This window comes from Eucyclogobius newberryi, unplaced genomic scaffold (assembly GCF_026437365.1).
Source record: "Eucyclogobius newberryi isolate DKJ021-1_F unplaced genomic scaffold, fEucNew1.0.hap1 SCAF_4, whole genome shotgun sequence".
Classification (NCBI taxonomy): domain Eukaryota; kingdom Metazoa; phylum Chordata; class Actinopteri; order Gobiiformes; family Gobiidae; genus Eucyclogobius; species Eucyclogobius newberryi.
The window spans coordinates 16,134,366-16,161,728 of NW_027316056.1; positions in this window are offsets into that span (position 1 = coordinate 16,134,366).

The window sequence follows — 27,363 nt, forward strand, 5'->3', positions numbered from 1 at the left end:
ACATTTATTTTCAAGCACTTTAGCACTTACTTTTGAATAAGTAATTTTCTGGGTACTTGCCAAACAAATTCTGTATATAGAATGACATTTTTATTTTGTACAGACAATATGGCGTACACAGCGTGTACTTTGGCCCAAAGTATAATTTACAAAAGTGATCTAACACTACTACAACATAAGGTATCATAACCTCTATCAAGGAGGTGCAGTCACTGATGTTGCTTTGCTTGTTCTACCATTACTGAGACAAGACAGAAGCTCTTTAACCTATTCACTATTGTTTTTTCTTAACTACACATGGTACAATCAATTAAGCTGGTTTAGGCAAATCTGTCCATACTTTGTAGCTTCCGTCTTTTGGTTCATTGTTAAGTAGCTTCATAGTACAGCTATAAATAATGGTGGTCAATCAGGGGTAACAACATTTCATTGCTTTACCCTAACCAGGCCTGCCATTTGATATGCATCTATAATCGAATAACTCCCTCAGAAAGTCTGGCACATGCAATCCGAGCGATCAAATAAAACTAGAGGCCAATGCCTAATGAACATATTGATGGATGTCGGCGCATTTTATTTAGCAACAGTGTGGATACGGTAGTAACCAATCAACACTGATTTTGGCATATTAATGTAATACTCAAGTTTCATTCGCAGTAGCAGCCAATATTCAGTGCATTCAGTGAGTCATTTGTTCCAGGGATAGGAAATTGTACTGTTTCCAGATGAAGTATGAATTATCGTGTGCACCTCTAATCAACCCCGAGTTTGTACTAGTAAATTGAAAAGTTGGAGAAAATGAGAAAGGATTTGTGTTGGGTGCTACCTTCTCTCCCGCATGTCCAGAAAATCCTGCCAATGATATGAAATGCAAGATACATTGTAACACACCGTCAGTCCTAAGGGTTGCAATAATATGACTCTTGAGTGCAAAACTACTCACTCTCTGTGTATTTCTGCCCCTGAACAATATTCATGATGCCCACATGACGCTATTTCATTAATCTGAATTGTTTTGTGGAATGGACGGCTATTGCGCAGAGTCTCATCAAAGCAAATTGCCCACATTCTTATTAAAGTCTGCATATTAAGTGTGGTGTTAAGTTATAAGCTACACCATGACAAACAACGAAAAGCTCAGCCTGGATACTAGCAACAAAATCCCCGTCCCTTTTAATGTTCAATAAAAACCTATGGCATAATCAAAATGGCAGAGATGTCTCCAAACTGTCTAGCTGTTTCAGGATGATGGAAGACATGTTTGACCCTATTGATCACAGCTGAGCACAACACCGCCTCTGAAATAAGCAACCCAAAGATTTCTCTCCAACCATTTGAAAGAAAAAAGTGTCCTTGTCCATTTGTCAGGCTCAGGCATAAGACATGAGAAATCATTAGACAGATCTATAAAATACTTAAGCTTTTTCTTGAGGTTTTAATGAAGGCCATTGAGTCATATTGATTCATATCTGGTCTGCACGTCTCAGGGCATCTGTGAAATTAAAATGTGCTCAAAGTAGTTTTTATGCAACGTTTAGAGAAGCACTAATGGTTCTCTGTTGAAAATACAAAATCCAAAGACAGATTTAGTTTGTGATTTAATTTGGCCATGTAGGACAAAATATATTTCTGGTGAAATTAAAGCACTTTGTTGCATATGAGGAAACATATTACTTTACATAATTATTTCTTAACTTAAATGCTTTTCTAGTCATCTCTTTGACTAAGTTTAAGGCAAAACAAATATGTTTTTAATAACTGGTCGCATATGCATCTAGCTCTATGCTCTAAAGCTGAATCACCGCTATTTTGCTCTTGGCTGGATCAGACAGACTCCCATAGCGCAAATATTGACACTACCAATGTACTGTTGTTACATAAACAACTTCATTTATGTTGATTTTATTTTCCTATTCCATGTCCAAAGCTTTGAATTATTGCTAATATGTGCTCTTAAAATAACTTGTACAACAGAATCCATCTTCGGTTGTCTCTCTTATTTGCTAAAGTAATTAAAATAGACTAGACTTGGCATGTGCTTTACCGACAAAGTAATTTGAACAACTGACAAGGTGCTGTGATAGAGAGCTACATGACAGGAATGAGATTATCTTCAATTATCCGGAGAAAACGCTCCTATTTGGAGAAGGCACAGCTTGACATGTGTGGTAGAGTTGCTGTGTGTTTTTTGAAGTGGGGATACAGAATGAGTACGGGTGGTAATAGGTAAACCTAATGGAGTTCTGTGAAGTACGACGGGCAGAGAAATAGAACATTTTCTTGTAGCATTCACCAGAGCATCCTCACAACGTCATTTATGTGCGAGCTTGCCACTCTGGAGATCTCTATCGCAGAAAATTGCTAAATTGGTTTGGTCCCAAATGACAGAAAATTGGTGAAATATTTTGAAAGAATCCATAATGAAAAGTTTCCATGCAATTTGTTAATAGCTTAATGTTGCATTGTGAGAATATTACAGAAAATTAATACACTTGGTGGAATGAAGTCAAAGATCCAAGTACAACATCAAAGACTTATAAAAAACTGTAGATTTTTTTCTTTTTTGTTTCTATAGCATGTTTAACAATCGGTGAGCAAGTTATAACTCTATAAAGCAAGTAATCGATATCAACCAAACAAAGTGTCTCATTCAAGGGTAATAACACATTTGAAACATTTCGGAACCAAAGTACTAGTTCAATTTACAATTTCAAATGTCTCGCATAAAATACAATGTGATTAATGGGCCCAGTTCAAGAATGTGCTTTGTTTGCAGTGTGATACTTGACACCTTTACTTGTCTTTCTTCTCCTTTACGCAACATACCAGTATTTCCCACTGACAGTTCTGAGTGACCAGGGAGCTTGTTTTCTGCAAAAATTGCAACTGTTTTTGTTCTAAATGTGCACTTGCCATACATTTTTTATGTCAAAAAGTTCAACTTCCACTTTCCATGTGGCTATTATTTCTTATTATCTCCTCAGAGTGGGCAGTGATGGACACTGTACTTCTATAATAGAGCACCCATGCTTCTCAAAACACTGTGACAAGCCAGATGTAAGGGTCATCTAGTCAGTAAAGAATCATATACTTTGCACGAGATACTGTAATTGTTTTTAGATAGTTTGTGCTATGTTTGTTGATTACACATTGTGTTTGACACACAGTATGATCTATTCTTCTCTTATCACCTTCTGCCAGGGTTTCGTTGATGAGCAGCCATTGGTATCACCCCTATCCAACACCGCCCTTACAGATGCTCGAGTATGTCTCTTTTTTCATGCGCAGCAAGGCACAACTGCTCTAAAACCCGCTTTTTTTCTTATCTTTTACAAGGAGGATACTTATCCAGCATCTTAGCGATGACAGCTCCACCACGGTGCCAGCGTGGTTAACGCACCCACTAGAGCACCCCGTCATTTGCCCAGGGTTTTACAGTATCTCACTCGAACCCTGTAAATTAGTGACTTGTCAAGTGAGAGGGACTTCTGCCATTGCAATAACCTCTCAATTTGCTCAATATGAGTCATTAACCATGTGGTGATTCTGCATTAATCAGATTCTGTAGGTTGGAAAGACCAAGGGCTTGTTTAATAAGGCATTTTGTATCCGTATCAGAAGCATAGACTTAAAGTGGTTGTAATATCAATCATTGGCTCATTAAACTATTGTGAGGTGATGGTGTCAGAAGAATAGAAACACTTACTGCGCTCAGAACACTGCCGTGGCAAAAAGCATGCATTTAAAATGGTATTTAGATTGGAATAAACTATAAATTAAGTGCAACCATTATTTATTTATTTTAATTATGAATTTATGGAGTGACATAGAGCTGATAACGATTTTAAATTATGGTTTTGATAGTTATAATCTATGACACCCATGAATCATTATTCTTTTTGACACTGGTATCACCGACCGTGAGCAGGTACTGTATGTGGGTAGGAAAATCTGTCTGTTTCCTTCACTGGAAAACTACCTGTTCAGGTTTAAAACATGAATTAAAACATGAATACATTTGATGTCACTTCCCTGCAAGGGTAATCTGTTTTGATATTTTATTGATAGCTTAGCCTAGCCGTTAGCTTCATGGCTGAGTCTTCCCACATCTTTACCTGCTCAAGTTGTCATATGTCGAGTCAGAACCCTATTACCTTCTCCGAGGACAGGTGTGTGAAGGGCAGGGTTACGGAGTTAGAATCCCAGATTTGCTGTTTGGAGGAACTGAAGTCTATAGCCAGGAGTGTTAGCAGTGCTAGCAAGTCTAAGACTGCCCCCCAGCCCAGGGAGCAATGTGTCAGTTCAGAGGAAGTAACACAATAAATGGCACACTGGCAAGGCAAGTTTATTTGTAGAGCACAATTTGTACACAAGGCAATTCAAAGTGCTTCACACAACAGGAATTTTTATTTATCAAAATCAAAAAGACATGGCAGAGATCACAAAACAATTTAAGACATAAAAGAGAAGAGTGCAAAGAAAATCATTTCAGTCTTATCTCACATCTTCAGGAAAACAAATTTTAGCTGCATAAAACTAAAACATGTTTAGTCCTGACTCTGGCACCAGCAGGAGGCCGGTCCATGTTTAGTCCTGACTCTGGCACCAGCAGGAGGCCGGTCCATGTTTAGTCCTGACTCTGGGCACCAGCAGGAGGCCAGTCCATGTTTAGTCCTGACTCTGGCACCAGCAGGAGGCCGGTCCATGTTTAGTCCTGACTCTGGCACCAGCAGGAGGCCGGTCCATGTTTAGTCCTGACTCTGGCACCAGCAGGAGGCCGGTCCATGTTTAGTCCTGACTCTGGCACCAGCAGGAGGCCGGTCAGTGTTTAGTCCTGACTCTGGCACCAGCAGGAGACCGGTCCATGTTTAGTCCTGACTCTGGCACCAGCAGGAGACCGGTCCATGTTTAGTCCTGACTCTGGCACCAGCAGGAGGCCGGTCCATGTTTAGTCCTGACTCTGGCACCAGCAGGAGGCCGGTCCATGTTTAGTCCTGACTCTGGCACCAGCAGGAGGCCGGTCCATGTTTAGTCCTGACTCTGGCACCAGCAGGAGGCCGGTCCATGTTTAGTCCTGACTCTGGCACCAGCAGGAGGCCGGTCCATGTTTAGTCCTGACTCTGGCACCAGCAGGAGGCCGGTCCATGTTTAGTCCTGACTCTGGCACCAGCAGGAGGCCGGTCCATGTTTAGTCCTGACTCTGGGCACCAGCAGGAGGCCGGTCCATGTTTAGTCCTGACTCTGGCACCAGCAGGAGGCCGATCCATGTTTAGTCCTGACTCTGGCACCAGCAGGAGGCCGGTCCATGTTTAGTCCTGACTCTGGCACCAGCAGGAGGCCGGTCCATGTTTAGTCCTGACTCTGGCACCAGCAGGAGGCCGGTCCATGTTTAGTCCTGACTCTGGCACCAGCAGGAGGCCGGTCCATGTTTAGTCCTGACTCTGGCACCAGCAGGAGGCCGGTCCATGTTTAGTCCTGACTCTGGCACCAGCAGGAGGCCGGTCCATGTTTAGTCCTGATTCTGGCACCAGCAGGAGGCCGGTCCATGTTTAGTCCTGACTCTGGCACCAGCACGAGGCCGGTCCATGTTTAGTCCTGACTCTGGCACCAGCAGGAGGCCGGTCCATGTTTAGTCCTGACTCAGGCACCAGCAGGAGGCCGGTCCATGTTTAGTCCTGACTCTGGCACCAGCAGGAGGCCGGTCCATGTTTAGTCCTGACTCTGGCACCAGCAGGAGGCCGGTCCATGTTTAGTCCTGACTCTGGCACCAGCAGGAGGCCGGTCCATGTTTAGTCCTGACTCTGGCACCAGCAGGAGGCCGGTCCATGTTTAGTCCTGATTCTGGCACCAGCAGGAGGCCGGTCCATGTTTAGTCCTGACTCTGGCACCAGCACGAGGCCGGTCCATGTTTAGTCCTGACTCTGGCACCAGCAGGAGGCCGGTCCATGTTTAGTCCTGACTCTGGGCACCCGCAGGAGGCCGGTCCATGTTTAGTCCTGACTCTGGCACCAGCAGGAGGCCGGTCCCCGAGGTCCTCAGAGTCCGAGATGGTTCATATGGCACTAACATATCCAAGATGTACTTTGGTGCTAGGCCATGGAGAGACTTGTACACAAGCAGAGCTGCTTTAAAGTCTATTCTCTGAGCCACAGGAGCCAGTGCAGAGACCTGAGAACAGGACTAATGTGATCATACTTCCTGGTTCTAGTCAGGACCCGAGCAGCAGCGTTCTGGATGTACTGCAGCTGTTTTACAGCTCGTTTGGAGAGGCCAGTGAGCAGGCCGTTACAGTAGTCTAATCTACTGGAGACAAACACATGGATAAGTCTCTCTAAATCTGGTTTAGATACTATATTTTTTGATTTTGGCAAGTTTTGGGATGGTAAAAAGCTGCTGATGCTATTGATTTAACATGGCTGTTAAAATTCATGTCAAAAACAAAATGACTTGACAGCGCCCCCTGAAAGTTGACCCGAATGGGAATTTTGAAATACTTTTTTGTAGTTGGCCCATGAAATTTGAAAGAGTGATAGAGCACACTAAGACCTAAAATATATTTGGAGCTTTGCCCTCCAACCAAATGTGGCCATATTGAATCAAATTTTTAAAATGCACTTTTGAACCACGCTTAAGTTCAAAACCGCAGCATTGAACATTAATAATCATTGCAACTTTTTTGATAAATAATACGTTTCTACATAGCACACACAAATTAAAAAAAGGTATGGTCTGTCCAGTTTGAAAACAATCTATCGAAATAGTCATTACAACAGCGCCCCCTGTCATCCCTTGAAAATTGCACTTTTACTGATATGCACCACATTTGCCAGACATATTCTTAACTATATTAGAGCCATGTAACATTCTGTATGATGTGGCCGTGGCCCATACATTGTCTTATAAACTTGAAATATCTGTGACATAGCGCCCCCTAAAGAAGTGCACAAAATGTATTTCCAGTATGTGCCTAATACGTGCAATGTATTCTTACAGAAAATATTCATTTCTAATAATCATTTTTATATTTTTCATATTTATAATTTCACGTGCCTAATACTTTTGAGAATTTTTACCCAATTAATCTCAAACTTGGTCCACACAATCCACACCATTTGTTTTTTTAGATATTTATTAACAACAAAAAAACTAAAAACATTGCAGTTCTATAGAATGTAATTAATGTGTCATTCCTAACTAAAATAAAAAAGTTGTAGACGCACATACTAACAGAAATAAATAAATGCACATGCAATGTTACAGTTAGCAATTGAAACATACACAACTGCAACTGCAAACCATGGCTGTGGAAATTAAATATTGAGTTAGTGGTTCAGACAGTCCCAGTTGATAAGCGCCTCAGTCATGCAGAAAAACATCTTCCGCATTCTCATAATGTGGCAAAATACCATTTACATGATCCATCGCCTCCAGATAATGTCTGCTTTTGAGTGTGTGTGACACTCAGTAACAAAAGGACTTTCTTTTCTTTGTTAATGTTCGTAAAGTTAGTATGGGAAAAAGACACATCAAATATACATTATAGAAAATATTGCACCACCAGCAACAAAATAATATATTTAAAAAACAATAACTATATTGTCAGATGAGCACATTTGTACAAAGAAATTATTTTCTTTACGTTCAGGTTTTACCAGTATAACAGTAACAAGCATGTGCAATAAATGTATTTGGATGTTTCTTTTGATACATGTAACGATCATTCCATAAATACCTGTATGAAAAACTCTGCAAGGACAACATATGAAGTTATGACATGAGGTCATTCAAACCTCTTCAAAAATAACTTTCATGGACATGAGGGAGCGCGTGAAATGGTTTTCAGATATAACCTAAATATAACCTTTTTTTATAATGTACATAATCATGAATCAATTTGAGTAACTTTACTTAGAATACACTTTTGATCTTGCACAGGAAACCTGGACAATGGACTTGATTCAATCAAACTTTGAAGGAGACTTACATGTACCTAGAGACTTAATTTTTTTCTGCATTTATTATCAGCCACATAAACGCAGTGTGCTTCGGTGTTTTTCCAGGGTCAGGCTTTGTGAAAGTACAAGCCAAAATTATTACTACGCAAAAGATTAAAGTCTCAGAAACCATAACAAATTATAAAACATAATAATCCCTGCAAATTTAATAAACCACAAATGTAATTAAAAAAGTTGTCCATTTTAAATGTAATGAATCCAAAATTGTAATAAATTCCCACAAACATAACTTTGCCTAACAAAAAAGTTATACAAAAATTCCTACATTATAATTACATTACAGAAACAAATCAGACCACATTTTTCACCACACGTAATAAGTAATACAAAAAAAACCATACAAAAGTTACTTATCAGGCCCGTGCCAGAAACTGGCCGTATCAATTGAAATAGTTTGTTTTATTTTTTTGTCGGTGTAAGATTACAAATTTGAAGCCTTCAATGTTAGGTAAAATTGTGTAAATTGGCAGTGACCAGGTCCGGCCAAAATCCGTTACATTAACAAAATGGCTCAACGGCATCACCTGGAATTTGACATACCGGTATATGGGAATTTTGATACGCATTTTTAGTTTAGGCCTGTGACATTAATTTGGGACAGTAATAGGAGTAACCTAAAAAACAAACAGGAAGTTGGCCATATTGGACTGAATCCTGACGTAGATTTAATTTGCTTGATATTTTGACAAACCAGTCCCAGGATTTTTCACCAACTTACCTCATTATGAAGACGGCGCTTTGCACATCATTTCTACAGCAGGTGCGTTGGAGAAAGTGTGCGTGACGTTACAACAGAGAAAATATATATTTTGTATCTGCTGATTCACCAACTTACCTCAAAATTGGCCCACATCCTCTACGTTTGGCATAAGTAAATAATACGTTTTACTGATACTATTTCACATTTTTCAATCATGTGGGCATCACCATGCAAAATGCTTGCCAAATAAGTATTTGTAACTTCCACATGCATTGTCCCATCAAGTTGACAATTGTTCATTTTCTTGATAAGTTTATACATCTAAAATCAATGAGACCTAAAAATCCTAATTTGGACCATTTGGCATGTGGGATCACCACGTTTGTGCTTTCTTACATTTGCGGGAATTATTACATTTGTGGATGTTACAAAGTGCTTACTAATACAATGTATTATTATTAACATTATCATTAATATTGTTGTTATTCAAATTAAACGGTATATTAAAAAGGCCCAGCTAACTAAAAAAGAAAAGTAAAGAAAACAAATTATAAATAAAAAAGGAAAAAGCTCCTGTGGTGAGCAGACTACATAAAAGGGATGCCTTGGGGTGCGACCACCCTCAGCAAACACAGCAGAAGGCACAACAAACAGCAAAGTGCAAACTAAACTTGTGAACCAGAGCACTAGGAGGTGCCCGGCATCACTGAAACAAAACAAAAAACCTATTGCACTGACCCAGTTCAAACTATGATGAATTACAAAGTTATTTCAATTCAATGTATTTTTGTAACGCCCAAAATCACAACAGAATTTGCCTCAATAGGCGACAATGAAACATTGTCATTAGACCAAACAAGAGAAAGTTCCTCAGTTGAGAAACATCAGCAGCAGCAGCAGCAGTGTCTAAAACAGTAGCACTCCCGAGGGGAGTGGAAGAAGGAGAAAAAACATGTGAACAGCAATGTACAGACTTCAGGTGATTTAAAATGTTTAATATTGTTTGATAGAATAAGTAGTCAGAAGCAGAGGATAGTGCTCAAGCTGCCATACGTCCTGCCGAATAGTTGTACTGTAGGTTTATATTTCTGGCCTGACCAGAAGCAATTTCAAAGAGGAAAGTTTGAAGCCTGGTCTTAAATGAAGAGACTGTGTCGGCCTCTTTAACACGGACAGGGGCTGATTCCATATTAAAGGAGCTTGATAGCAAAAAATGAAAAATAGTTATTAAAAAAATTGTTTATCTAATAAAACTTTTTATAAATCCAATACAGGAATATACTAACCGAAAACAAATAAAGTATTATATGTTTAAATATAACACAAAATATTCAAAACAACTTAAAGCCAAAACAAAATAGAACTAAACAAACGCAGCATAGGAACAGAAAGCTTTTAAGTGGTATGCACCAAACTTACTATACTTTACGGCATAGGAACCTGAACCCAACAAGTATATTCTGTATCTTTTCACTGTTTGGACACCAAACTGTTATATATTGATTAAACATGGAGTGGCAGAGGCTTCTCATAGCGCAATAACAAGCTGCTCTGCTTGCATTCATTTGGCTACTTACTATATAAGTTTTGGCTTTTTCACTCCAGGCCTTCTCCTTTCTTTAGCTGTCCTTGTAAAATGTTATATTATAAATATAATAATAACAGTGTAAACACATCAACTAATACTTAATACTAATAAGTATTAGTTGATGTGTTTACAATATCTCCAAAATAGTTATAGCCACTCAAATGCTATGTGTCAAAAACATCATTCAGTCATTCTATACTATAAAGCTTTAATTGAGAGAAAAATATTCTAATTTAAAATGTTTGACTTTGTTTAAAGGTTTTAGTTTGTACAAAAATGATTTCACCTTACAATTTAATCCCACCTTCGCCATCCACCCCCAGACTATTTCACGAACATTATGAACTCAGTGTTTAAGCAAGAGCCATTTGGAGAAGGGCATCGGGACCAAATGTAATGACAATCAGCAGCACCGAGTGATTATCTCATTCACAGTGATAAAGCTAATACATAATGCAAACCTCTCATCATCTGAACAGGCACCAGTGGCGTCACATCCATTAAAAATCCCAGGCCAATATGTCTCTGATCGAGCGCATGATGGCTCTGAGGGCGTCTTGAAATGAGTGACCCACATTTTCACCCGCCCCTTTAAATTAGAAATCCATACTTCATTTCTAAGGCAAAAACTTGTGTTCCAGCAAGGGCCATATGGGCACTCACTCATTATTTGGAGGTGCAAAGAGTTGACCTTTAAAAAGCGAATGACAAGTTAAATATATCCAACACCTTTTTAATTGAGTCTTTGCTAAAAAAAAACAAATTGAAAAAAACATACTTTCCTTTGTTGCAATTTTTGGTTTATAGTTTGACTTCAACAAGAGGCACATTTGTGATAAAAGTAGAAGTCATTCCATAACTGTGCAAGTAACAAGTGCCAATGAGTTTATGACTAATGAAAGTACTTTGAAGCCCCTCTAGACAAGAAGCCTTTACATCAGGGCTATTCAACTTAAGGCCCAGGGGCCAGATCAGGCCCGCTAAACGATCTGATCCGACCCGCGACCTATCTTCCAAATATTACAACTTTTTTTTCTTGTTTTCTGGTTTAAATCTGGGTAAGTATTGTCTTAGTCCTGATTTAATTCTGCTTTAGACCTGGTTTGGACCTGGTTTAGACCTGGTCTGATTCTGGGTTCTAGTTTGGGATCCGACCCAGTTAGTAGCCTATCCGGCCCAGAGGGAAACTGTGACTACTCAAACTTCAAAACAGTTCTTAAATGTTTTTTCAAGTCATGCACACACAGAGTCTTTCAACTTTGACCACTGCTATAAATAATCTCTCTCAGTTTTCCCTGTACCGCCTCAGATTTGTGGACATACTATGTGTCTGCTGTTTGATTAATGATTAATGTCTTATGATGTCAAGGAGTCTGTTGTGTAAATGATTAGTGGGTTTTCTTTTTTACCTGCCTTAGGACAGATTAAATGTTGCTATTGTTCCCTGGTATATTTATGTTGAAGCTGTTGCTGACGCATTGATTAATATGCACTTCGCTGTCCTAATTCAAATAAATAAAGAAATAGACAAAAATGATTCAACAAATTGTTCAAATATATGACAACAGCAAAACATTTTTGCAACAAAGAATGATTAAACTGTCAGAAAAAAATGTGTTCCTTGTGCATTCTAGACTGGAGGTATTGTTAGGACCCAGCACTACCTCCTCTATTTTTCAACATCTTTTCCCCCTCAACTTTTCTCAGGTCAGATTTGAACCCACTGTTATTTGTTTTAGTAAAATGAGTTTGACTTTCCTTGACTAAAGGGATTACACTTTGGCTTAAAGTTCTGGGGATAAAGGTCGCTAACTATAGTTTGCTGAACATTTGACAGATTAAGGAAATCTGTCTTTGTTTGTGTCTTCCATTTTCTGGTTCTGCTGGGATAACACATGATGAAGGTCCATGCAGTGAAGATGTGACTGGTGCTGCATCAGACACAATATTAGATACCATATGAAAATGTATATACCATACATGATAGCTTTCTCAGAGTTTGCTGTGCATATACACTCATTTTAATGCAATACACTGTAAATGTGCAGATTTCTGTTTGTTTTATGTAAACATACAAATCACAAAATATGACAGAGAGAGCAGGTACAAAACAACTAATTAAATCAAATTAAGCCACACGTCTAATGTATAAGTCCCATTTCGTCCAAAGTCTTCCAAAAAGGTCAATTTTTAAATTGTCCGAAAGTCCTTGATCATTGGTGCAGTTTGTGTCATACAATTCTTCGTAATGGTCTTCTTTCGTGCCGCTAAAAGGATGCTTCAAAAGAAACCTGTTCTCTGTTGCATTTTACTTCAGATGTTTTCAAGACCAATTTTGGGGGATTAGATCGCACCAGATGCCCTCCCCTAAACAACCTCGTCCATTTATTTGACATGGAGTTCAAACAAAAGGTACAAACTTAATCACAATAGCAAAAACGTATCTTTAGCCTAAAGGTTTAGCTCTGGGCTACTGGAGAATGTGGTTGGTGCAGTGCAGCAGAATGTAACATATGCATCTTATTCACAAATGTCTGTTAAGCATCAAATATGTTCAGATTTATTTAATTATGGGTGTTTTTAATTGCTCAAAAATACTGGAAAAACCTGCATTCTACAGTGAGCGGTGTGGCTTTTTTAGAGATATTACCTGTAATTTGGCCCTGTAGTGTCATATGATTTGGTTCCCTTTGCTTGGATAGTTACGTGGTGCAGGATTCAGTGCAGTGGGACTTTTCTGTGTGGAGTCTGTGTGATCTCAATTATTTGCAGTAAAATTATGTTTGTTTGGGTTTTTGATCTTTGCAATGATGGCTTGGTTTTCTTTGGATGGCTCTTAGTCCTTCTGCATGCCTCTGTGACATTTACCTACTTACCAGCACATAATACACGGATTAAGTTAGGGTCAGGGCACCATGACGCAGCCAGTGCTAATGCTTCTCTGTGTGTCATATGTCAGCTCGTCCAGCTCATTCTGACTGACATGAGATGGCTTGATTAACCGTGACTAATAAGACAAGGTGACTACTGCATGCTGTGTTGCAAGATTGTGGAGGACGGGCTTGTTCACCCCTGACAGAGACACACCAATAAATCTCATACACACATTCTCTTGCATATTTTGGAGAAGATATTCTGCATGCATTTTAATTGAGTAAAGAGTGAAAGTTTATCAAAGGTGCACTTGAACTGTTGTGGTCTGCCATCTGTTTGTGTCCATGGAGATCCATGTTATTGCTTTGACCAAAATTTGGTATTAAACTTATCATGCTTTTATTCTATTGCAGATACTGTTGAGCAATAAAAACAAAACTTTAATGTCATAATTACTTTATTTTCCATTGGACATTATCATCATTCTAAATCACATAACACATAAAAAACATATACCACATAAAAAGGTCCTAGAGCTATTGATCTTATTCCGCCATAATATCCAATGTTCATGTGACCAACAAGTCAACAATGCACTGGTTTTTGGGCCACCCAGAAAAGTCTGTGTAGAACTTATTAGGTCAGCAGCCCTATGTTAACTAATACAACCCGGAAGAAGGATTACGTCGTATGGCGGCGCCCAGACAGGCTTCTGGGATAAGGTAAATAAGGCAATAGGCAATGATGTTTTTACTTTCCCCTTCACTATTTTCTCTCTTCTCTTTCCATTCCCATTTTCAAAATTACCATTCTCTGATTTGCCTTTATCTTAAACCAGGTGCAAGAAAACGTTGTGAGCACTTTGTGGATCTGTGTGTGTAAAACAGTACAAACAGTACAAATAGTGATTGTTTCAGCTAAGGATGGACGATTGCTTTCTCTGAACTCCCAGCGTGCTGATGTTACCCTCACTGCAAAAAGCCACAGAGTGACTAGAGGGCTATATTGGCTCCTCTCTTATACCCTAATCCCCTCCCGCGGGCAGTGTGTAACACACACATAATAAACACCAACATTTTCAGACAATCTAATCTAATAATATTCTATAACTTTTCATTACATTACTACAATGAATAGATTCATTCAAGTGAAGGAAATGGCAGATTAAATTAAAAATGAATTCATTGCATCACATGATTATGAAAATCGCATGTAAATGCTCTAAATGTGGGTAACCAAGGGTGTGCTCCGTTTGGCCGGTCACCTGGAACCACGTGTGCAGAAGCGGAGGAAGGAGGGGACCGTTTGAGGTGCACCCCGAGCCGCTCAGGCACAATGGACTGCAGGCCACGGAGGAAAGTGAGGATGGATCTGAACCGACGAAACGTAGTGGACCAGGAAACAACGGGAAACAACGGAAAACCGGTAAGAACAACTTTGAGCATGCGTATTGGACATGAGGGAGCGCGCCTCAATGTCCTCGGTAACAGGCTCCGTCACACAAAGTGCTCTTTAGTCAGTGGTGGTTCATTCTTTATGTTTACAAAACGGTCAGGATGATGGAAATATAGACAAAGACCTCCAAGGCACTCTTCACAATAATTATAAAAAGCCTTTATATGTACTTGGCTATAAGTTAACGTTAGCTGAGGTTTTTTACGTGCTATATGTACAAATAAAGGCTTTTATTATCGTCAAGAGTGCATATGGAGTTCTTTGCCTGTTTTTCCGTCATACTGGCATTAACTGCCAGAGCTTTGTAAATGGTTTCTGATCACTCATGAATTGCCCTGTTAATTTTGAGCCGCATGTACTGGAAAGGACAAAGTGATGGGTAATTTGTGGCCTGTAATTTGTGGAGAAGCAACAATGGCTATACAAAAGATGGCTGTACATTTTCCTTTGCACAAATTGGTCTCCACGTTCAGAAATATCCCTCAGAACATTTGTCACAAGCTATTATGCGGTCAAATTTGAACTTTAAATCAATGTATTTCTATGTAGTGAATTGTTCTAGATACAACTATACATACAGACTTAGTGGGTTACTTTTTGTGTGCATTTATTAGAGATGTATATTGAATGACATGGCAATGAGTGATGAATCTGCTTTCCCAATTTATGTTAATCTATGTTATGTCAAAAAACTAGTGTCCCTGTGTCCGGTGTCCACTGCACAAGTTTGGATGTCTGCCATGAACGTTTTCTGATTGTGGGGAAAATCTTGAGTCCTGGTCCTCGCACCATGACAGATACAAACGTTCTAATTTGAACCATTATATGACCAAAGAAGAGCTGCAATTTATATCAAGCATGTCTGATATTTTGGAATCTTGATGGTCGACTGAGCGCTCCTGTATCAGCGTCTATGATCAATCTCTGTCGAACATGTGATCAACTGTCAAAACAAGCTCTCAAAGTCAGAAAAGCTCAAGAAATCGAATTGTCCCTATTTTTCTTTCTTTTACAAATGCTTCAGCTATCTGGAACCACTCCAGCGACTACCACACGGAGCCTAGATATTTGGAAAGACAAACTCATCCATTTCCCGTACAGTTTGTGACTTGCCAGATGTCTGCCTTTTGTAGTAACCTTGGTTTGTAGACTTTGCACTTGAATAAGAGGTCAGGAGAACTGAACTGCTGTCGAACCACCAATAGGATGCATTTGATATTGTCAGGAATTGTTTGGCTGTTGCGCAGGATGTGCCAGGAGTGTGTCAGCCCTGTTTAGGCTTTCTCCGCCGGGTTTACCGGCATCAGGGAGGCCCTCTCAGCTGGCCATGACTGGAGCTGGCTTGCTAATGCATTGGGATTACCGTCACACTGCACTCGGACACCTCCTGCACCACACACACACAGAGGAGATAAACAAGGCTGGGTACGGGAGATGTTAATGTGTTTCTACATGTAAACCGCAGTCATTGCCAACTTCAGCAGCAGAAAGTGAAATCTGATTAAATATTCACACATACATATTCTAAGACCACACATGTGCAGACAGAATGTCTCTTTAAATCAGACCTGAGAAGCCAAAGTGGCACTGGAGGAAAGGGTGCACACATAATGTAAGTGCTAAACACGTCATGTTACACACAAAGACATTCTATTCTAGAAGAATATTGATAAATAAATGCAGATGATTTGACAAAGTAGAGGATCTTCAACTCTAGACACACAAGCAGATAGATTCTTTCCCCTTTATTTTTTTGTCTGTGCTGCTGCTGTCACAATTATGCTCTCTTTACATTTTGGAGTGACAAAAGTCATCTATAATTTGTACTCTTGGTTAAAGTCCTTTGGGAGATTCTGTTATATGGACTACATGTGTAGGCCTGCCAAGCAACTACAGTATGGACTTATGGATGAAAAAAATGTTGTGAAGGAACTGAGTATAAGTAATGAAAATACTAATCCAGAATTATAGTTTTGAGTGATTGTATTCCAGTACAGTTACTCTTTCTTTTGGGTGTATTCACAATACAGTGACTTTTACAGTAGTTTTTTTTTTAATCATTGTGGTATTTCATTAGTGTGAAAAAATGGAAAACACGCAGTTAGTGCATGTGCAAATTTCCCTTCTCTATTTTGTGATAAAAGTTATCTTATCTTATAAATAAATGAAATACAAATGATGAAACAAAAACAGTTATTGTTATTTTGAGAGAGGTGCACATCAAAACAACATTGTCAAAGCAGTTGCAATATCAAGATCGCCTTTTCACATTGACTACCTTGTTGGAAGGAGGTGAGTAGTCCATTCATAAAATAATCCTACACATAAAATGTATGATATTATCATAGCAGCCAAGCGAGGGTTTATCACAGGGATGGAAACTGTGCACCCATTGAATTAAATGTCATTACATTTGTATAAATACACGTGACTCTGTGTGGATTATATATGAGCACTTTGTATTAGATGGGATTTGAAATATTTTCTATGCTCCTGCTTCTGCTGCTCTTACCTCAAGAGCCCTTGACTTTGCACACAACACGTTCACATTATGGGCTCCCTTGTGTTTTGCTTCACACACTAACATTACCATCTGCATCCTCACAATGACAGCATATTATATTCACTACTTACAGCCTCCATTTCCATATTTAATCAGTGCTGGTGAACCATCCAATACATCTCCCATTCCTACAGTTCAAGGATAAATGACGAGGCAGATCCCCATTATTACTTCCTAATTATTGCTTCCCTTTGGGTTCATATAGCCTATTTGTGCACATGTGTTTGCAAGCTGCTAAGTCTACCTTGAGGTGAGAAATGTGGTGCGCATTATTTCATGAATTTCATTAGTGGCCCTGAAAAAATTTCCTTGCTAGCTTGCATTGTTATTCCGCTATTGTTGTTAATCCAAATTTAATATGTTGAAAGTGATTACAGGGACAGCGGAGGGGCAAAGCAGCGGAAGCACAAAGTCAGAGTGGCTTTTGATTGTCACTTTCCTTAAGGTTTTTACTCGCTCTAAGAAAAGCCTGTTTATCCACGCCTCTATTTTATTTATTCCATTGTATCTGCGCTGCTTAGCCTCCTCTATCACATATGAACATAAGCTTTCACTTTCATCTTCCAGTGGCTTTGTAAACAGTGATCATAGTGAATAGTTCAATAATGTTGATATTCTTACTTTGAAGATGGTACTAAAGTGTAAATTCATGTATATGAGATTACCCTTTGATGTGGCTATTTATGTAGCGTGATGACAGCAGATCACACACAGATGCAAATGTAGAGGTGACACCTTTTCGCCAAACCCACATGAAATAAACGGATGAATAGCTTGTTTCTGCCCATTTATTGGTTTAAAATATACATTCTTGAATTGTACATATTTTTCTACAATTCCAAAATATTGGGGGAACATTCAGTCAGTCATTTTCTACCGCTTGTTCCCTTCCGGGTCACGGGTGACTGGAGCCTATCCCAGGGAACATGGGGGAACTTGTTAAACAAATTTGAATTGATGTAAATGAAAGTAAAACTAAATAATAATAATACCAAGATAATACATAGCCATCAGGCCCTCATGGCACCATTTTATGGCTTTTTGATTGCATTTCTTGCTGTCATTTTTGGATTTCCTTGTGCTAATGTTATCATTTTTGGCAAAGGTGTTCCTCAGATTTCAGCATCACAATAAAAAAAAATATTAGGCGCTCCTATTTAAGAGGAATGTGTAATGATTACAACACTTCCTCCGTTTCCAAAAAAAATCTTTGTCTGGGACCGGTAATACCTGCACAAACTAAATTCACTTACATATGGGAAATACAGCATGTGTTTCAAAGGGTAAAACTATGACAATCAACCCACCCTTTGTATCCATACAGAGGATATAAAAGGATATAAACACGTTTATATATTGCTCTTTATTTAATCAGGAAAGTCTCACTGAGATTTAGTATTTCTTTTTCAGAGGCGTCCTGGCCCCAAGGGGAGGGGCCACATTCACGATGACATTGTGTGAAAAACTGGCTTTAAGAAGAAACAAGAAATCTTTTTAAGGAGGGCCTGAGGGTTAGTTGAGTGATTTGTTGTTAAGACTTGCTTTAATCTCTGAAACACAGGTGATTTATTATAAAAAAAACAAGTATAATATAATCAAACAGTGAAGTTTTAACTTTAACCTAAACACAAAGTGCATACAGATATAATATTGATACATTAAGTTGAAAAATTATTGATTGTTCAAGTTGAGCAGGGTTAAAAGGGAGAACAAAGAAATCGTTTTTTTTTTTTTAAGAGATTTATGTCTCAATGTTCACATGATGGAGGATTAAGAAGAGATATGATTGTCTACAATAAATAAAAACAATAAAATAGCTGGCATTTTTGTAAACTTGTCTCTTGATCCATCACTACTGAAAAAAGCAAAAAATTCTGCAGTTTGTGTCGGAGTTTTGATTGTCAGTAAAACTTGCCTTTTTGTAAGAAGATGTATTTATTTTCATTTATTTAATGAGTGGAAAGCCCCTTGAGATGTGCCATTTTCAAGGGGATCCAAAGCACATAATAAAATGTATATTTATATAATATAATACAGTACAATACAATCGACTGTATATAGTACACACAGTTTACAGATCACAGAAAGGGCAAACTTGCTCCTATTTATGCCTCTCTATGAGTCAGAGTTACACATGAATGTACGTTGATGTAGTAGAAGTGGGTATTTAATATGAATTTATAAAACCTTGAAAAGAATGAGAAAAAGTGTTAAGGCCATTGAAATGTTACCCACTTTTGAAAACTCCTGAAGTTCAGTTGAGGCTGCAGTCACGCTCCATTTTCCTCTCAGGGGGGCGGATTCTCTTCTGTAAAAGGGACAGCGCACAAATCCAAGGCAACAGCAGCAGAACGAGAGTGAAGGACTGAAGTGGACTACAGGACACGCATTATACAGGACACATGCAGATAGTGTGAAGATGCATTGTCGTATATTAACGCTCTTGCCAAACTATAAACCTTTCTTTTTTTCCCTGCTCTTGGGGAAGAACACTCGGCTACAGCTACGTTCCCTTATTTACATCAAATGAAAACAGGAATAAAAAATGTAATAGTTAAAGGAAAATTATAGAAAAAAGCAACTTGAGATAGTTTTCAGTTAAGAGCAAAAACAGATAAGTGCTGTTTGAAAAAGATATATAAAAAGGTCAAAGATTTGTAATTTAGTCTTAAGTAGTTTTTTTCAAAAGCGGAATCTATTTTAGTGCAATACAATGCTCAAATCCCTCATCTATTCTGCATAATCTGTGTAGAAGATGATTTCAAAAAGAAAAAACAACAACTTTGCGACACATTTTCAAAACAGAGATATCTGTTTTTGTTAACTAACTCATTTCTATACCCAAAATGTTTTAAATGATATTGTTTTCCTCAGATGCACAAGGAACATTTTAATTGTCCAGCTGTAACCTACAATCTATAAATATAAAACATTTATAAACGGTTTATAGCCTAAATATTTCAATTTAATGGCAAACTCAAAAACTGAATATTCACAAAAGCATAAAAGAATGTATAACTCTGAACATTTATATTCCAGATGCTATTGTTACTCCATTAGTCTGAACACAAGCTGACAAGCACTTTAGATTTATGAACCATTTCCAGTGCCATTTTAAGTGCAGTGAATAACTTGTATAATGGCTTTATACATAATTAGAAAACATCATCACAAAGAATCAATCCAATAAGAAAAGCGGTAATTATAGGCAGTGTGACAAAGACGTAGAGATTGTTGAAAAGCCCCTCGGTGAGTCGGCACCACAGGCATGTTAAGTGTGCATATGTGCAGATGAAGTGTTTATGGGGTACGCGCTTGTCTGTGTAGCACATCCATTGCTAATAAACAGCACTCCTTTATTTCCTGCTCTATTAATCATCAGCCTCCATGTTTAGGTTTTTATGTCACAATCTTTTAAAAAATGGATTAATCCGCTTTTACTCTCTAATCACAGCGAGACACTGCACCTTATTAAGCCCCCATAGGGACACAAACTCTTCAAGCAGCTTTAAATTAGTGCTTTCTTTCTCTGTTTGATTTACATCCTGTGATTAAATGGGGGTGAGAGAGAGGAGGAAATAGCTTACATCAGCAGCTTCAGGATCTTTGAATGCAGGAACTGTTACTTTGCCGCAAACTAAATCATTCCAATAACCCTCAGTGTCCGTGAGAATAGACCAATAGCACAGAGTTAGTCCCTTGTGCTTTCTAGGCACGCACTGCACTGAATTAAGAAGTGTGATTTAAATAGACTGGACATGGTGTTGTTTTAAGACGTGTAACATTCTGTTTTAGCAGCAAACACAGTTACATGCACTTGACACTTCGCTGTGGCACACACACTGTTTGACTGGAGAGCAGGTGACAGTACTCTGGCATGCATGTATGATTGACATGCTAAAGACACATTACCTCTGAAATAATATTAATCGATTGATCTTAATGCTTTCAAGATGCTCATTTAAACTTTGAATCTTCTGCAACCGCAGCAAAACTAACCTCGAGGATGGATGACAATCTGTGCCATCAGCTCCTCCAGCACAAATCACTCACACATCACATGTACGCTGCAAGGACACAACGGCACTGGTTAGAGCTAAGATTGAACTGGCATTTGAGTTCGAATCATCATTCTGCTTCTTTCTGTGTACAAAATACTGCTTTTTCATATGGTTTGTACTATGCATTATATGGCAATGAAAATTGGTCTACACATTCATGTTGACATGTGAACAAAGCTGTTTTAGGATGTGGAAGAACTCCTCCGCCCACCTTTCTGTGAACTTACAAGAATACTTGTTTATTCACACATCCCATATTTGTCTTACTCATCAAGAAATTGAATCAATATACCAACGAGAACAGAATTCTCACTTTGTGCAGAACATATCAAATTTTAATTAAATCTGTTTATGCAAACCCGAGTGCAGAATAATTGCATTTTAAGCAGACTGGATTTGAGTTTTACCCATACAAAATGCTTTTTATTACAAACTGAAAACTTTCACTTTAGTTGGGACCAGACAAACTTAAGCTATTTTGTATTATTATAAGATAAGATAAGATAAGATAATCCTTTATTATTATTATTTTCCTTCACACTACAATGGCCACTACAATATATTTGCCTAGTCATGAAGGAATTTAAAGGGCACAATGCCTCCACTGGCAATAAAAACAGGGATGGGAAATAAATTAGTCAGATTTAGTGTTAAATGTTATGAAGCATTAACTCCGGTGTAATGACTGGAGGCACCACCAGATGGCACACCATTGTTTTACATTCAAAGTTTGTTGATTGGTTAGCTTCATCTGTGGTACATGGTTTAGCATTTATTTTCAAATCGGAGCAGTTTGTGTGTGCTAAGTTGTCCTGAAACATGCACAGTAGACCAGTGCATCTAAAAGGAACTGGGCTAACGCTAATATCAACATGATGGAGAACAGGATACACGAATAATGTGGATTACACACGACACTAGACACAATGGCCTGTGTGACATGTTCCAGAAGTGTCAATCATTTTGAACCATGTACAGTGGTTACTAAGATTAACCTAATGAGCAATAACATAAAAAACAACTGTTATGGCTGTGTGTGTGTGCTCTTGTGACTCATGTGGTTGTATCACCTGGTGGATGCTGTGGTGGAGACTCTAATCTGTTGCACAAACAGCTTTTAAGACAGTTTAAGATTGTGACGTTTCACTCCGGGGGTGAAAGTTTGGATTGGACGTCAGTGTTGAAAACCGTGTGCATTTGGACCGCCCTGCCTCCAGCACCCCTCTACAGCTTTGGGTGTGAGGGGGAGGGCCCAGAAACCTGCCGGCGAGGCGACCATCATTTCTAGGGACGCCGAGGTTTTCCTCAACACCCTTTGGGCTCAAGAACGAGAAACATGGAGCTCACAAGTGCGTCCCATACAGAACAGAAGCCCTCGTGTGGGCGTTTAATCTCAACAGTAATCACATTTAGCATCATCTTGCGTTTGCCAGCTTGGAGAAAAAGGTTTCAAAAGACCTTTTCTTTACAAAAATAAAACGGACAGAAAATGGCTGCATGTAGAGGAAGAAAGCGAGAGGGATTTTGCTGTCTGACAGTCTGACAGTCGGAGGATGAAGCTAATTATCCTGTGGTGCTTGGAGGCTGGAGTGCTCATTGACAATCACAGGCCTGCTCTCGGGGTGTATATAGCTATTAGGCGGAGAGACAAGGGTTGGCCAAAAGCACTGATCACTGGGGTTATGCCAGCCAAGCTAGATCAACTTGCAGCCTGCAGCCATTTATTCAAATCGTTGGTGAATGTGTGCTCTTGTACTCAGTGTTGAGTGGTGCAATGCTGAATAAATTCAACCTGATCAAATCGGTTTTGAAAATAGCTTTATTGTGTTTAAAGTAGTGTAGTTCTGAATAAAGTACAACAAATTTCAGCTTACAATGAGGATATGTTAAAGTTAAGATAAGATAAGATAAGATAATCCTTTATTGTCCCACATGGGGAAATTCCATTGGTGCAACGCAGGTAGATACAGAGGTAGATCCAGAAGAACAGATCACTTATAGGAAGTCTGAAAAACACTTTCAGTAGAAGATCTCCTATAAATAAATAAAAACTCCCATAGACAAATAAATACATAAATACCATTGCATGTGATCCCGACAGTAATTGCACATGAATGTGTCACGACAGCACATAGATTGCACATGAATTTCACAGTAATTGCACATACGACAGAATTGCACATCAGTATTAGGTTAGGTCAGTATTGCGCCGGGATAACGTGACGATCTCCGGGTAAGACGACTGTTCTCCGCAGTTTCATGAGTTCCTCCTTTGTGGAAACGCGGTACGGCGCCGGCCGGGGGGCGGGGCCGGAGCCGGGGGGCGGGGCCGGAGCCGGGGGGCGGGGCCGGGGGACTCAGAGCCAAGACACATCGCAACGACACGACGAAAACACTCAATCCAGCCGAATAAAGTCAAAACAAGTTAATTTAAAGCGATTCCAGTGCGTGTCCCGATCGTTCGTGAAGTTCCTCTTTCATATAAACGTGTACATAAACGTGTACCGAAGACACGCCGTACTTTAGCGCGGCCGGAGGGCGCGGGGGGGGGGGCTGGTGGGCTCGCTCGGAGCTAGCTCACGTCACAACAACACAACGAACGCAACGAAAAACGCTCAAATCCAGCCGAAAAAAGTCAAAAACAGTTGAATTAAAAAACTATTCCAGCGCGTGTCCCTATCGTACAGTAAAATAGAAAAAATATACTAACTATATTTACAAAATATAGGAGATAAAGCACAATAAGTGTGAGAAAGAAGAGAGAGCGTTTACACCGGGCTGCCAGCTGTACCAGCGCCTTATGACGTAACTCAAGTTACGTCATAAGGCGTAACTTGAGTTACGCCTTATGATATAATATATAAAGCGCATAACAATATAACAATAATGAAATAACACTTTTTTGTGTCTTTGATTGATTTTGTTGTTTTGATTTGTTTGAAAGTGATGTTTTCATTTTTGGATTTTGGGTTCTTCCAAACAAGGACTAAAAAGGCATAAAGTATCATTTAGAAAACGTCAAAGTTTTGAGTTTAAGAATGAGAAACCGTATTAAATAAAAATCTGAGATACAAACATTCAGGTATTTCTTAAAGTCTTTAGCCAGAAATATTAATATCCTATTTACAGTAATCAATAATTATTATTCATGATTTTACCACTTTATTCTAATCCTCTTTCTCCTCCTTTGACTGCATATGAAATTATACATCTTCATACTCTGAGGGCATGCAACAGAAAATCCACTTTTATTTATTTACGTTTTTACAATTGTCCTCAATGAATATTTTCAGGACGCTGTGGAATCTATTTTACAGTGCAATTCCTTTACACACGTAGAAGCTGAGAGAACAACGTCACGCTAGACTAGAACGATTTGGCACACTTTCTTTTCCTTAAATGCAAACGGCTTAAAATAAATTATATTTATAGTTGGGGGTTTCTTATTTTTCTGCAGAATCTACTCAAATGGAGCGAATCAGCATTTCTCCCTTCATTGAAATGTGTCTAATTGAACTGGTGTTTCGCACTAATGACGGACTCATTTACTTTGTTAGATACTTTGCTCATGTAACTCCTGTTAGTCTCAGCGAGAAAATGAAAGGTAATACTGTAATGAAACGAATGATACTAGCACGTCTGCAACCCCCAGCCACTGTAATCACATTATGCACTGAATATTTTACTTTATTTGTCTCCTCTGCTGATCTTATTCTTTCTCAGAACCCTCTCCTGCAACTATTTCATTTCAATCTGAGTAAAAAATGGCATCTATTGTGAACAAATGGATCAAACATACCACATGGTTTCAAATGGCATAGTGCTATGTGATTTAAAACTGATTGAGTATTCATAATTATCAGGTAACTCTTAACTTTTTCAGATAAAATATTGAGCCAATTTCCTCCAAACAGCTGAGAATACTGCTGACATGTGCTTTTACTGCATGTTTAAGAGGAAAATGTGCCCCTTCCCTGTTTCGACCTGGATGCAATTACATATTTGAACCCAGATCTTTTCATTTTGCGTTTATTCCCATCTTTCTTTCCTCACCCGTCTCCTTATCTCCCCCTTCACATCCATGGCCTCTGCGCCGCCCCCGTCTCACCTATCGTTTGCATTAAATCAAATGGAACACATTAAAGGTGTCACGCACAGCAGACAATGGCTTTTATGATTGCCTGCTGTGTTGGGTCTGCCGGTGAAACACTGCCATATAAAACACCATTTGTATCAGCTCATTTCATAGAGCCTCGTCTTTTGAAACGGAGCGACAGATCCAGAGTTATGTGTGGAGGGGGTGTTTGGAGAGAGCCCAACACAAGTCAGATCTACAGAGTCAGAGTTTTATACTATTATTATTACTATTAGTATGTTTTTTGCATGTATGAGCTTTTTTGGACAGTAAAAATGTAAGGAGAAAATAGGGCAAAAGTGTGATTGATATTCTGTAACTCAGGGTATCACTCTGAGCAGGGTTCAGCGTAGTTCTCAGTTGAGACCACTTGATGAGAGAGAAGCACCTACAAATTCAAACAGGAACAACATTTCCTCTGCGTAATATGTATAGCATTAAAGGACTGAATTTGAAAATTCAACTTTAAAGTCTGGCTAATATAATAGTGCTGTTATGTTTGTGGCTCACTGTTGTTGTGTCCTGCAGCCAGTGGCGGACTTACCGTTAAGCAGCAGGCTGGTTTGATTTGAACTGAATTGTATTGTTTTTATGTATTATCTATTTTTTATTTATGTATTATTTATTATGTTTAATTATGGGAACAAAAAATGAATACATTTCATTGCCTGTATATGAGCCCATGACAAACATCTCCCACACAGGTGGTGCTTTTGAATGCCACAGTTTTCAGTCATTGGATCAAACCCTATCACCATATATGGACTGGCATCATCGCACTCGAACCTTCAAGTCCAGCCTCTTTACACCAGTGTTAAGGTCTGCAAGGTAGCAACAAAGCACCCCGGGACTGCCCCCTGGAAAAGGCTCCCGTTTACGCTAAGTCCGGGGGCAAAATACAAACCCTTATAGGTGTTTCTTTACAGACCTGTTCCAACTTTACTCCACTCCTTCATTCCCACACAGTCACAAGTTGTGACTTCCTTTTTCTGTTTTCTCTGGGTGCAGGGAGCGAGCAGTGAGCTGGGTTTTGGAGACGATCACAGATGGATCAGCTGGATTAAAACAATTCAATAAAAATCATTTCTAAGTCTGCCACTGCTTGCAGCCACTGATTCACTGCAGTTAGAAAATGCAAAACTGACTTACACTCTTACATTGATTGATACCTTGTAAGTGTAACACCAATGCCCAGGTCAAACAAGGTGAATTCATTTGGCCCATGTTTGCTTGTTTTTACAGATTAACACGTTTTAATTTTTTGTTGTTTCTATTTATTTTTACTCACATGCCAACCTCTAAAGCTACGTTCAGACTGCTGCGTCCAAATTCGCGCCCGAAGCTAGAGTTGGGCCCCGGACGCCCCGGACGCGCGTCCAAAAAATGAATCTCGCCAGCAGACAGGCGTCCGAGGCGTCCAGCGCACATGCACAGTGGAGGAGTTGTTGTGTTCCTGGTGTTGCTTTTCTCTTAATGGCGGACCAGGCTGCTCATGGTCACCTTGGTATATGCCACATTTGACGGACACTTCAAAATACACAGACATATATATCTTCTTACATTCAAATGAGTACATGTATATTTCTTAAAATCTTTGAACTCAGTTTATCACTAGGTTTTCATTACAGGAGACAATTATATTCTAAAGTAGGATGACGATCATAGGATGCAAGAAGAGAACAGCACTGCCTTTTGTTTGTTTAAGACGCTCATTGGATTTTTGTCTGATTATTTATCAACTTGGCTGAAATACCAGATCAAGTATTCATCAATTGAGATCTCAAGACATTCTTATATTACAGTAGCATTGAGCCAACAGAGGAAAAAAGGCCTTCAACGTTTCTCCCTGTCTGACCAAAACAGACTATTTAAAATAAATGATTCTATGTCCTCTATGCAATTAGTGCAAAGCACTGGTTAAAAACCCCATGGCAGTGTTCTTGCATTGTATGATCCCATACTGTATGTGCTA